The sequence below is a fragment of the Mirounga leonina genome, unplaced genomic scaffold (genome assembly GCF_011800145.1).
Source record: "Mirounga leonina isolate KUSES-001 unplaced genomic scaffold, KU_Mleo_1.0 Mir_101799, whole genome shotgun sequence".
NCBI lineage: Eukaryota > Metazoa > Chordata > Mammalia > Carnivora > Phocidae > Mirounga > Mirounga leonina.
In genome coordinates, this window is record NW_023270210.1 from 1,799,979 (window position 1) to 1,813,004 (window position 13,026).

Below are 13,026 nucleotides of genomic sequence, written 5' to 3' on the forward strand. Positions count from 1 at the left end.
TAAATAAATAAAATCTTAAAAAAAAAAAAGATTATTTATTTATTTATGGGGCGCCTGGGTGGCTCAGTCAGTGAAGCATCCGCCTTCAGCTCAGGTCATGATCCCAGGGTCCTGGGATCGAGCCCCGCATCGGGCTCCCTGCTCCGCGGGAAGCCTGCCTCTCCCTCTCCCACTCCCCCTGCTTGCGTTCCCTCTCTCGCTGTGTCTCTCTCTCTGTCAAATAAATAAGTAAAATCTTTTAAAAAAGATTATTTATTTATTTTCTTATTTGACAGAGAGAGAGAGAGGGAAAGCACAAGCAGGGGGAAGCGGCAGGCAGAGGGAGAAGGAGAAGCAGGCTCCCCGCGGGGCAGAGAGCCTGACACAGGGCTCGATCCCAGAACCCCGGGATCATGACCTGAACCAAAGGCAGAGGCTTCACTGACTGAGCCACCCAGGAGCCCCTCTGTTCCTTTTTCTACTTACACAATCATCTCATCTGCCACTAATGACTATCGTGTTTCTTCTTTTCCAGTCCTTTTAGCTAGTTTCTTTTTTTTTTATTACGTTCAATCAGCCAACATATAATACATCATTAGTTTTTGACGTAGTGTTCAACGATCCATTAGTTGCTTATAACACCCAGTGCTCAGCACCACACGTGCCCTCCTTAATACCCATCACCTGGTTACCCCATCCCCCCACTCCCTGCCCTTCTGTAACCCTGTTTGTTTTCCGGAGTCCAGAGTCTCTCATGGTTTGTCTCCCTCTCTGATTTCTTCCCATTCAGTTTTCCCTCCCTTCCCCCGTGGTCCTCTGCGCTATTTCTTATGTTCCACATATCAGTGAAACCGTATGATAATTGTCTTTCTCTGCTTGACTTACTTCACTTAGCATAATCCCCTCCAGTTCCATCCATGTCGATGCGAATGGTGGGTATTCATCCTTTCTGATGGCTGAGTAATATTCCATTGTATATATGGACCACACCTTCTTTATCCATTCATGTGTTGAAGGGCATCTCGGCTCCTTCCACAGTTTGGCCATTGTGGACATTGCTGCTATAAACATTGGGGTGCATGTGCCCCTTCTTTTCACTATGTCTGTATCTTTGGGGTAAATACCCAGGAGTGCAATTGCTGGGTTGTACGGTAGCTCTATTTTCAACTTTTTGAGGAACCTCCACACTGTTTTCCACAGTGGCTGCACCCACTTGCATTCCCACCAACAGTGTAAGAGGGTTCCCCTTTCTCCACATCCTCGCCAACAACACTTGTTGTTTCCCGTCTTGTTCATTTTAGCCATTCTAACTGGTGTAAGGTGGTATCTCATTGTGGTTTTGATTTGTATTTCCCTGATGCCCAGTGATGTTGAACATTTTTTCATGTGTCTGTTAGCCATTTGTAGGTCTTCTTTGGAGAAGTGTCTGCTCATGCCCATTTCTTGACTGGATTATTTGTTCTTCAGGTGTTGAGTTTGATAAGTTCTTTATAGATCTTGGATACTAGCCCTTTATCCGTAATGTCATTTGCAAATATCTTCTCCTATTCTGTGGGTTGCCTCTTTGTTTTGTTGACTGTTTCCTTGGCTGTCCAGAAGCTTTTTATCTTGATGAAGTCCCAGAAGTTCATTTTTGCTTTTGTTTCCCTTGCCTTTAGAGATATGTCCTGAAAGAAGTTGCTGTGGCCAATGTCGAAGAGGTTACTGCCTATGTTCTTCTCTAGGATTTTGATGGATTCCTGTCTTACATGTAGGTCTTTCACCCATTTTGAGTTTATCTTTGTGTATAGTCACTCTCAACATGAGTGGGCTGAGTGCTCCCATCAAAAGGCACAAGGTTTCAGAATAGATACAACAGCAGGACCCATCCATATGCTATCTACAAGAGACTCATTTTGAACCTAAAGACACCTCTAGATTGAAAGTGAGGGGATGGAGAACCATTTATCATGCCAATGGACCTCAAAAGAAAGCTGGTGTAGCAATTCTCATTATCAGACAAATTAGATTTTATTTTTTTATTTTTGAAGATTTTATTTATTTATTTGACAGAGAGAGACATAGCAAGAGCAGGAACATAAACAGGGGGAGTGGGAGAGGGAGAAGCAGGCTTCCCGCGGAGCAGGGAGCCCGATGTGGGACTCGATCCCAGGACCCTGGGATCATGACCTGAGCTGAAGGCAGACGCTTAACGACTGAGCCACCCAGGCGCCCCAGACAAATTAGATTTTAAACCAAAGACTGTAGTAAGAGATGTAGAGGGACACGGGAGTAGCCAACTACATAAACCAACTATTAACCAAAATAAAGAATCATATTGATAATAATACACTAATAGTAGGAAACTTCAACACTCCCCTGTCAGCAATAGACAGATCATCTAAGCAGAAGATCAACAAAGAAACAAGAGCTTTGAAGGACACATTGGACTAGATGGACTTTGTAGACATATACAGAACATTCCATCCTACAACAACAGAATACTCATTCTTCTTGAGTGCACATGGAACGTTTTCCAGAATAGATCACATACTGGGTCACAAATCAGGTCTCAACCGATACCAAAAGACTGAGATTATTCCCTGCAGGTTTTCAGACCACAGTGCATTGAAACTGGAACTCAACCCCAAGGAAAAATTTGGAAGAAATGCAAATACTTGGAGGTTAAAAAGCATCCTGCTGAAGAATGAATGGGTCATTCAACCAGGAAATTAAAAAGAAACTTAAACAGTTCATGCAAACCTATGAAAATGAAAACATATCGGTCCAGAACCTATGGGATACAGCAAAGGCTGTTCTTAGAGGGAAGTACATAGCCATCCAGGCCTCTCTCAAAATATTAGAAAAATCCCAAATGCAAAAGCTAACCTTACACCTAAAGGATCTGGAGAAAGAATAGCAAATAAAGCCTAAACCAAGCAGGAGAAAAGAAATAAAGATTAGAGCAGAGATGAATGAAATAGAGACTAGAAGAACAGTAGAACAGATCAACGAAACTAGAAGCTGGTTCTTTGAAAGAATTAATAAGATCGATAAACCACTGGCCAGACTTATCCAAAAGAAAAGAGAAAGGACCCAAATTAACAGAATCATGAATGAAAGGGGAGAAATCACAGTCAATACCAAGGAAATAGAGACAATTATTAGAGCTTATTACCAACAGCTATATGCCAACAAACTAGGCAATCTGGAAGAAATGGATGCGTTCCTGGACACTTATAAACTACCAAGACTGAAATAGGAAGAAAGAGACAATCTGAACAGACCAATAGCCAGCAAGGAAATTGAAGCAGTAACCAAAAAACTCCCCCAAAACAAGAATCCAGGGCCAGATGGCTTTCCAGGGGAATTCTACCAAACCCCTAAAGAAGAAATCATACCTATTCTGCTGAAGCTGTTCCAAAAAATAGAAATGGAAGGAAAGGGCGCCTGGGTGGCTCAGTTGGTTAAGCGACTGCTTTCGGCTCAGGTCATGATCCTGGAGTCCCGGGATCGAGTCCCACATCGGGCTCCCTGCTCGGCAGGGAGCCTGCTTCTCCCTCTGACCCTCCCCCCTCTCATGTGCTCTCTCTCTCTCATTCTCTCTGTCTCAAATAAATAAATAAAATCTTTAAAAAAAAAAAAAAAAGAAATGGAAGGAAAACTTCCAAACTCATTCTATGAGGTCAGCATTACCCTGATCCCAAAACCAGACAAAGAAACAAGAGCTTTGAAGGACACATTGGACTAGATGGACTTTGTCGGATCGAGGCCCAGTCGGATCGAGCCCCCGTCGGATGGAGCCCCACGTTGTCATTGGGCTCCCTGTCAGCGGGGAGTCTGCTTCTTCCTCTCCCCCTGCCCCTCCCCCCACCTCGTGCACACACTCTCTCTCTCTCTCAAGTAAATAAATAATCTTAAAAAAAAAGGAAAAAAAAGCAAAGGGAATGTTCTCAATGTTTAACCGTTAAGTACAGTGTTGGGGGGGGGGTTTGGTAGACACCTTTATGAGAGTAAGGAGATTCCCTGTCAGTCCCAGCTTGCTATGTGTGGAATTTTATCAAATGCTTTTACCCAGAGCATTGAGATGGTGACAGGAGTTTCTTCCTCCCATCCATTAATATGGCAAATTACATTAATTGATTTTTTTTAAGATTTTATTTATTTATTTGACAGAGAGAGAGACAGAGAGAGAGGGAACACAAGCAGGGGGAGTGGGAGAGGGAGAAGCAGGCCTCCCGCCGAGCAGGGAGCCCGACGCGGGGCTTGATCCCAGGACCCTGGGATCATGACCTGAGCCGAAGGCAGAGGCCTAACGACTGAGCCACCCAGGCGCCCCACATTAATTGATTTTCTAATGTTAAACCACCTTTGCGTTTTCTGGGCTAAACTTAACCATGTCATGGTGTATTTTTTTCATATATAGTTCTGGATTGGATTGCCTTTCTTTTTTTCTCTTCCTTCCTTCCTTCCTTTCTCCCTCCCTCCCTCCCCCCCAGCCTCTTTCTTTCTGCCTTGTATTACCCTTGCTGAACTTTGGTATAGAGACATCATAAAATGCGTTGGGAGAGCGTTTTTTTTTTTTTTTTTTTTCTTTTTCTCTTCCTTGGAACAATTTATCTGACAGAGGGGTTATTCATTTCTTGAAGATCTGATAAAATTCATCTACAGACCTTGGTTTTACAGTCTCTTGCCCCTCTATCCATACATTTTAAACTACTGATCCAATTTCTTTAATAATTATGGGACTGTTCAGGTTTTCTGCTTTTCCTTGAGTCAATTTTTTTGTGTGTGTGGTAAGAAATTCATCACATACAATTTCCCATCCTGACCGTTTTACAGTTCAGCATACTTTAGTGTTAAGTATGCTTATACTGTTATGAAACAGATCTCCAGAACCTTTATCTTGTAAAGCTGAAACTCTATACCTATCAAACAACTCTCCTTTGGCCCCTTCCTCCAGCCCTTGGCACCTATCATTTTACTTTCCGTTTTTACGAATTTCACTACTTTAGATACCTCATAGAAGTGGAATCATACAGTATTTGTCATTTGTGGCTGGCTTCTTTCACTTGGCATAATGTCCTCGGGGTTCATCCATGTTGTAGCTGTGTATGGCAGGATTTCCTTCCTTTTTCAGAAAGAATAATATTCCATTGTGTGGATAGACCACATTTTGTTCAACCATTCATCAGTTGATGGGCGCTCAGGTTGGCTATCGTGAATATTCCTGCTGTGAACTTGGATATACAAGTATCTCTGCTTTCAATCTACACATTTAATGCAATCCCTATCAAAATACCGTGAACATTTTTCACAGAGCTGGAACAAACAATCCTAAAATTTGTATGGAACCAGAAAAGACCCTGAATAGCCAAAGGACTGTTAAAAAAAGAAAACCAAAACTGGAGGCATCACAATTCCGGACTTCAAGCTCAGTTGCAAAGCTGTCATCACCAAGACAGCATGAGCACGTGCTGGCACAAAAACAGACACATAGCTCAATGGGACAGAATAGAGAGCCCAGAAATGGACCCTCAACTCTATGGTCAACTAATCTTCGACAAAGCAGGAAAGAACGTCCAATGGAGCAAAGACAGTCTCTTCAACAAATGCTGTTAGGAAATTTGGACAGCCACATGCAGAAGAATGAAACTGGACCACTTTCTTTTCTTTTTTTTTTTTTTTTAAGATTTTATTTATTTATTTGACAGCGAGAGACACAGCAAGAGAGGGAACACAAGCAGGGGGAGTGGAAGAGGGAGAAGCAGGCTCCCCACAGAGCAAGGAGCCCAATGTGGGGCTCGATCCCAGGACCCTGGGAACATGACCTGAGCCGAAGGCAGACGTTCAATGACTGAGCCACCCAGGCGCCCCTGGACCACTTTCTTACACCATACACAAAAATAAACCCAAATGGGTGAGAGACCTAAATATGAGACAGGAGTCCATCAAAATCCTAGAGGAGAACACAGGCAGCAACCTCTTTGACCTCAGCCGCAGCAACTTCTTGCTAGACAGTCTTCAAAGACAAGGGGAACGAAGGCAAAAATGAACTATTGGGACTTCATTAAGATAAAAAACTTTTGCAAAGCAAAGGAAACAGTCGACAAAACCAAAAGACAATCGAAGAATGGGAGAAGATATTTGCAAATGTCTTTTTTTTTTTTTTAAAGATTTTATTTATTTATTTGACAGAGACAGAGACAGCGAGAGCAGGAACACAAGCAGGGGGAGTGGGGAGGGAGAAGCAGGCTTCCCGCTGAGCCGGGAGCCCGATGTGGGGCTCGATCCCAGGACCCTGGGATCATGACCTGAGCCGAAGGCAGTCGCTTAACCAACTGAGCCACCCAGGCGCCCCAATATTTGCAAATGTCTTATCAGATAAAGGGCTAGTATCCAAAATCTATAAAGAACTTACCAAACTCAACACCCAAAGAACAAATAATCCATCCAAGAAATGGGCAGAAGAAATGAATAGACATTTCTCCAAAGAAGACATCCAAATGGCCAACATGAGAAAATGCTCAACATCGCTCGGCATCAGGGAAATACAGATCAAAACCATGATGAGATACCACCTCACACCAGTCAGAATGGCTAAAATCAACAACTTAGGAAACAACAAATGTTGGAGAAGGATGCAGAGAAAGGAGAACCCTCTTACGCTGTTGGTGGGAATGCAAACTGGTGCAGCCACTCTGGAAAACAGTATGGAGGTTAAAAATAGAGCTACCCGGGCGCCTGGGTGGCTCAGTTGGTTGGGCAACTGCCTTCGGCTCAGGTCATGATCCTGGAGTCCCAGGATCGAGTCCCACGTCGGGCTCCCTGCTCAGCAGGGAGTCTGCCTCTCTCTCTGACGCTCCCCCCTCTCATGCTCTCTATCTCATTCTCTCTCTCAAATAAATAAATAAAATCTTAAAAAAAAAATAGAGCTACCCTATGACCCAGCAATTGCACTACTAGGTATTTACCCAAAGGATTCAAACATAGTGATCCGAAGGGGTACCTGCACCCCAATGTTTATGGCAGCAATGCCCACAATAGACAAACTATGGAAAGAGCCCAGATGTCCATTGACAGATGAATGGACAAAGAAGAGGTAATAAATAAATAAATAAATAAATAAATGACTATTACTCAGCCATCAAAATATGAAATCTTACCATTTGCAACAACGTGGATGGAACTAGAGGGTATTATGCTAAGCGAAATAAGTCAATCAGAGAAAGACAATTATATGATTTTACTCATGTGTGGAATCAAAACAGAGGATTATAGGGGAAGGGAGGGAAGAATAAAATAAGATGAAATCAAAGAGGGAGACAAACCATAAGAGACTCTTTTAAAAAAAAAAAAAAGATTTTATTTATTTGTCAGAGAGAGGGAGCACAAGCAGGGGGAGTGGCAGAGGCAGAGGGAGAAGCAGGCTCCCTGCGGAGCAGGGAGCTTGATGCGGGGCTCGATCCCAGGACCCTGGGATCATGACCTGAGCTGAAGGCAGACACTTAACGACCGAGCCACCCAGGCACCCTTGCCCATTTTTTATTTTATTTTATTTTATTTTATTTTAAAGATTTTATTTATTTATTCATGAGAGACAGAGACAGAGAGAGAGAGAGAGCGGCAGAGGGAGAAGCAGGCTCCCCGCAGAGCAGGGAGCCCGATGCGGGGCTCGATCCCAGGACCCTGAGATCATGACCTGAGCCGAAGGCAGACACCCAACCATCTGAGCCACCCAGGCGCCCTTTGCCCATTTTTTAAAAAATATTTTATTGGGTGCCTGGGTGGCTCAGTTGGTTAAGCAACTGCCTTCAGCTCAGGTCATGATCCGGGAGTCCCGGGATCGAGTCCCGCATCGGGCTCCCTGCTCGGCGGGGAGTCTGCTTCTCCCTCTAACCCTACCCCCTCTTGCGCTCTCTCTCTCACTCTCTCTCTCTCAAATAAATAAATAAAATGTTTTAAAAAAATTAAAAAAAATTATTTATTTATTTGACGGAGAGAGACACAGCGAGAGAGGGAACACAAGCAGGGGGAGTGCGGAGGGAGAAGCAGGCTTCCAGCCCAGCAGGGAGCCCGATGCGGATCTATCCCAGGGACCCGGGACCATGACCTGAGCCTAAGGCAGACGCTTAACGACTGAGCCGCCCAGGTGCCCCTGCTTTGCCCAGTTTTTAATTGGAGACTTTGATTTTTTTGTTGTTGAGTTGTAGGAGTTCTTTATGTATTCCGGATAGTAAGCCCTTCTCAGATGTATGATTTGCAGATATTTTCTCCCATTCCATGGGGGGCCTTGCACTCTGTTGATTGCACAGTCCTTGGATGCACTAAAGTTTCTCAGTTTGGTGTAGTTCCATTTGTCTACTCTTTGCTGTTTTTGCCTGTGCTTTTGGTGTCATTTCCAAAAAGTCATTGCCAAATCCAATGTCATGATGCTTTGCCCCCTATGTTTTCTTCTAGGAGTTTTACAGTTTTAGGTCTTATGTTTAGGCCTGTAAATGGTGTTGAGTTGCTTTTTGTATATGATGTAAGATAGCGGTCCAGTTTCATTCTTCTGCATGTGGCTGTCCAGTTTTCCCAGCACCATTTGTTGCAGAGACTGTCTTTTCCCCCATTGAATGGTTGTGGCACCCTTGTCAAGGGTCATTTGATCACATACGTCAAGATTTATGCCTGGGCCTCTACTCTGTTCTACAGGCCTGTTTGTCTGTCTTCATGCCACTACCACACTGTCTGGGTTCCTGTAGCTTTGCATCAGGTTTTGAAATCCGGAAGTGTGACTCCTCCAACTTTGTGCTTCCTTTTCAGAATTTTTTTGGCTATTTGGTGTCCCTTGAGATTCCATATGAATTTTTGGATGAGTTTTTCTATTTTGAGTTAATTTTTTTTTGAAGATTTTATTTATTTGTCAGAGAGAGATCACAAGCAGGGGGAGCGGCAGGCAGAAGGAGAAGCAGGCTCCCCTCTGAGTAGGGAGCCCGAAGTGGGACTCGATCTCAGGACCCCGGGATCATGACCTGAGCTGAAGGCAGATGCTCAACAGACTGAGCCACCCAGGCGTCCTTTGAGTTAGTTTTTGATAAACAATATTTTCTTAGGAGCATGCCCATTTCATCACAGTTTACATTTATTAGCATAAAGTCTTTTGGTTTTATTCTATTATTACGAAATTTGGTAGGTCAAAAGTCAGATGAAACTGCTTAATAGTCAGCTATTTTGACCTATAAAAATGGCAGGTTCTCAACCACATGCACACACAAGAGCACGCAGCAGTTCTGCGAATTGTCTAGAGAATGATGATAAAGCACTACACCTGTGTCCCCGCCGTCAGCTGGATGACTGCACTCCAAAGCCTCTGGGGCCCCCGTGTCCCGTCCTCCCCCGCAACAGAGGCCACCAGTACCCTTTCCTTGTTTTTCTTTATACTTTTCCCAAATATGCATTATCCCTAAACAACATTAGTTTTGCATCTTTTGAACTTTATATGAATAGAATCGTAACCGGGTGTATGTTTCTCTAACTTGTTGCTTTATTTATTTTTTATTTTTTTTTAAAGATTTTTTATTTATTTATCTGACACAGAGAGAGAGACAGTGAGAGAGGGGACACAAGCAGGGGGAGTGGGAGAGGGAGAAGCAGGCTCCCCGCGGATCGGGGAGCCCAATGCGGGGCTTGATCCCAGGACCCTGGGATCATGACCTGAGCCGAAGGCAGACGCTTAACGACGGAGCCACCCAGGCGCCCCTCTAACTTGTTGCTTTAATTCCACATTACGTTTGTGACATAATCCAAGTTGATGCATACAGCCGTACTTGATCCACTCCTTTTGTGGAGTGCTCACTTCGGCAGCCCATGTACTACAATTGGAATGATACAGAGAAGATGGCTTCTTTCTAGCCTTGGTGTATTGTAAACAATGCTGCTGTGAACGATTTGTACGTGTGATCTGGTTTATTTGTAAAAGACCTTCTCTAGGATGTGCCCAGGAGTGACACTCTTAGGTCATAAACACGTACATCTTCGACTCTATTAGATAATGCCAAATTCTCTTCCAAAGTGGTTATGTCAGTTTCCAGAACACCGCCCCCCTCCCCCGCAGTGTATGGATTCCTGCTACTCCATGTCACTGCCAATACTCGGGATTGTCACTCTTTCATTTCTGCCAATCAGTGGGAATAAAAGGATATTTCACCATGACCTTGATTTGCATTTCCACAGACCTTCTTTTTTTTAAAGATTTCTTTATTACATGTAGAGAGAGACAAAGAGGAAGGGCAGAGGGAGAGGGAGCCGCTTAAGCAGACCGTGCACTGAGCGTGGAGCCTGACAGGGGGCTCGATCCCAGGACCCTGAGATCACAACCCGAGCCGGAACCAAGAGTCGGATGCTTAACCGACTGCGCCACTCGGGCTGTGGAAATGCAGGGTCTTCGGCAAGAGGTGGGGCAAAGATGTGAATATTTAGAAGCTTCTCTGTGTGTGTGTGTGTGTGTGTGTGTGTGTGTGTGAGATATCTAGCAGCTTCTTATATAGATTTCCAATCAATCCTCCTGTCTGCCCCCTATCACCAGACATACATATTCTCTTCTGCGGTATCTGGTGCTTCCAGCCCCTGCCCCTGGCTGCCTCTTCCACCTGTTTTCCAGCTTCTAAAACATTCTCGGTAGGCACTCACTCCTCTCCTTTTCTGTGGTGAACTTACTCCTTTCTGCACTTGTCATCCCCTTCCTGTCATTTTCATGGTGTTTTTAGAAGCAAGTACTACACAGCTGTTGTTATCTGTCGCTTTATCCCTCTTTTCCTTCCTAGGATTGTCTAGTTATACATTCTCTCCTTTCATTCTCACCAGACTGGTTAATTTTGCTAATTTCAGAGAACAAACTTTTGGCTTTATTGATCTTTCTTTTTTCCATTTCATTAATTTCTGCTGTCTTTGTGATTTCCTTTTTTCTACTTTCTCTGGGTTTATTCTGCTGTGGTTTTTCTAGCTTCCTGAGTTGGTGCTCATCTTATTCTTTTTAAGGCTATACATTTCCTCCGAAGCACTGCTTGAGCAACATCCTATATGTTTTTTTTTTTTAAAGATTTTATTTATTCGAGGGGCGCCTGGGTGGCTCAGTGGTTTGGCGTCTGCCTTCGGCTCAGGTCATGATCCCAGGGTCCTGGGATCGAGCCCCACATCGGGCTCCCTGCTCGGCGGGAAGCCTGCTTCTCCCTCTCCCATTCCCCCTGCTTGTGTTCCCTCTCTCGCTGTGTCTCTCTCTGTCAAATAAATAAAATCTTTAAAAAAAAATAAAGATTTATTTGAGACAGAGAGAGAAGAGTGAGAGGGGGGCAAGCACGAGTGGGGGGGGAGGGGCAGAGGGAGAGGGAAAAGCAGACTCCCTGCCGAGCAGGAAGCCCGACAAGGGGCTTGATCCCCGGACCCTGGGATCATGACCTGAGCAAAAGGCAGATGCTTCACTGACCGAGCCATCCAGGCGCCCCTATTCATTTTCATATGTAGTGTTTTCTTTGTTGTTCAGCTCTGTTGTTAGATTTTCATTATAATTCTTCTTGCACCGGTCAGTTATTTGGAAGTGTATTTTAAAATTTACATTTGTACATTAAAATTTCCAAACATATGAGAGGACTTAATTTTAGTTTTATCATTTTTTTAAAAATATGATTATCTTTTTCCTTGGACAAGAGTCAAGGAGAATAATTTTCTTATTTTTTTTAGATTATTTATTTATTTGACAGAGAGAGAAAGAGAGAGCGCACACAAGCAGGCAAGCGTCAGACAGAGGGAGAAGCAGGACCCCGGGATCACGACCTAAGCCGAAGGCAGATGCTCAACCGACTGAGCCACCCAGGCACCTCTAGTTTTATCATTGACTTAGGATTTTATTCTATCACAGTTTGAGAACGTGATTTGTACAATACCAATTCTTTTAGTATTTGTTGAAATTTGTTTTGTGGCCAAGGACATGGTGAGTTTTATTAATCAAGCTAGTTCAATTTTTCTTGTAGTCTTACAAGCTTTGTCTTCTTGAGCTACCATGTGCAGTGAGACGCAGTGTAATTTATTGTGGCAAGTGTACTAATTAATTTTTCTTTTTACGGCTACTTTTTCGTTTGATATACATTTCAGGTTCTACCATTAGGCAGGTGCACATATGTTAATGGTTAATGCTTTCAAATGAATTATTTATTTAATCATTATGCAGTGACCTCTTTTTTTCCTAATAATGATTTGTGCCCTGAGGTCTACTTTGTCCGATGTTAATTTCTCTCCACTAACTTCCTTGTGGACAGTATTTGCCGGCTATGTCTTTCCATCTGTATCAATTACGGTTTGGTGGAAGACCACAGAAACATTCTAACTATGTAACTTAAAAAGAAAAAGGATTTATTATCAGGTAGGGACAACTTCAACAATCTTGGGAAGAAAAGGAGGAACAGCTCCTAGCCCCCTCTGAATTTGCCACCTCTCCTGGGATCAAGAATAAATCTTAACCCCCAAATTCAAGTAAAATGTAGGCTATTTCCCATCCCCCAGATGAAACGCCAGGCACCTCCTCTCCAGGTTGTCTCCTTGTATCTTCAACCACCACCTGTTCCTCCTCCAGCTAAGGGTGCCATTGCCCACCTGGCCACCTAAGACAGAGCCCAAGGGTCACCTTGACTACCTCTCTCCACTACCCCAAGTCTGACCCCCCCACCCCGACTTTCTTCTAGTCTCTCTCTAATACGCCCGGGATTTCAAGCCTCAGCACATCTTGCCTGGGCTGCTTTAAATGGTTACTCACTCATCTACGCCTCTATCACCTATCATCTCTCTCTATGTATCATCTCTCTATTATCTATCATGTATCATCTAGCTATCATCAATCACTCAATGTACCTGTCATCTATTATCTATAGATCTATTTTTTGAGGTGACATTTTTTTTTAAAGATTTTATTTATTTATTTGAGACAGAGAGAATGAGAGATAGAGAGCATGAGAGGGAGGAGGGTCAGAGGGAGAAGCAGACTCCCTGCCGAGCAGGGAGCCCGATGCGGGACTCGATCCCGGGACTCCAGGA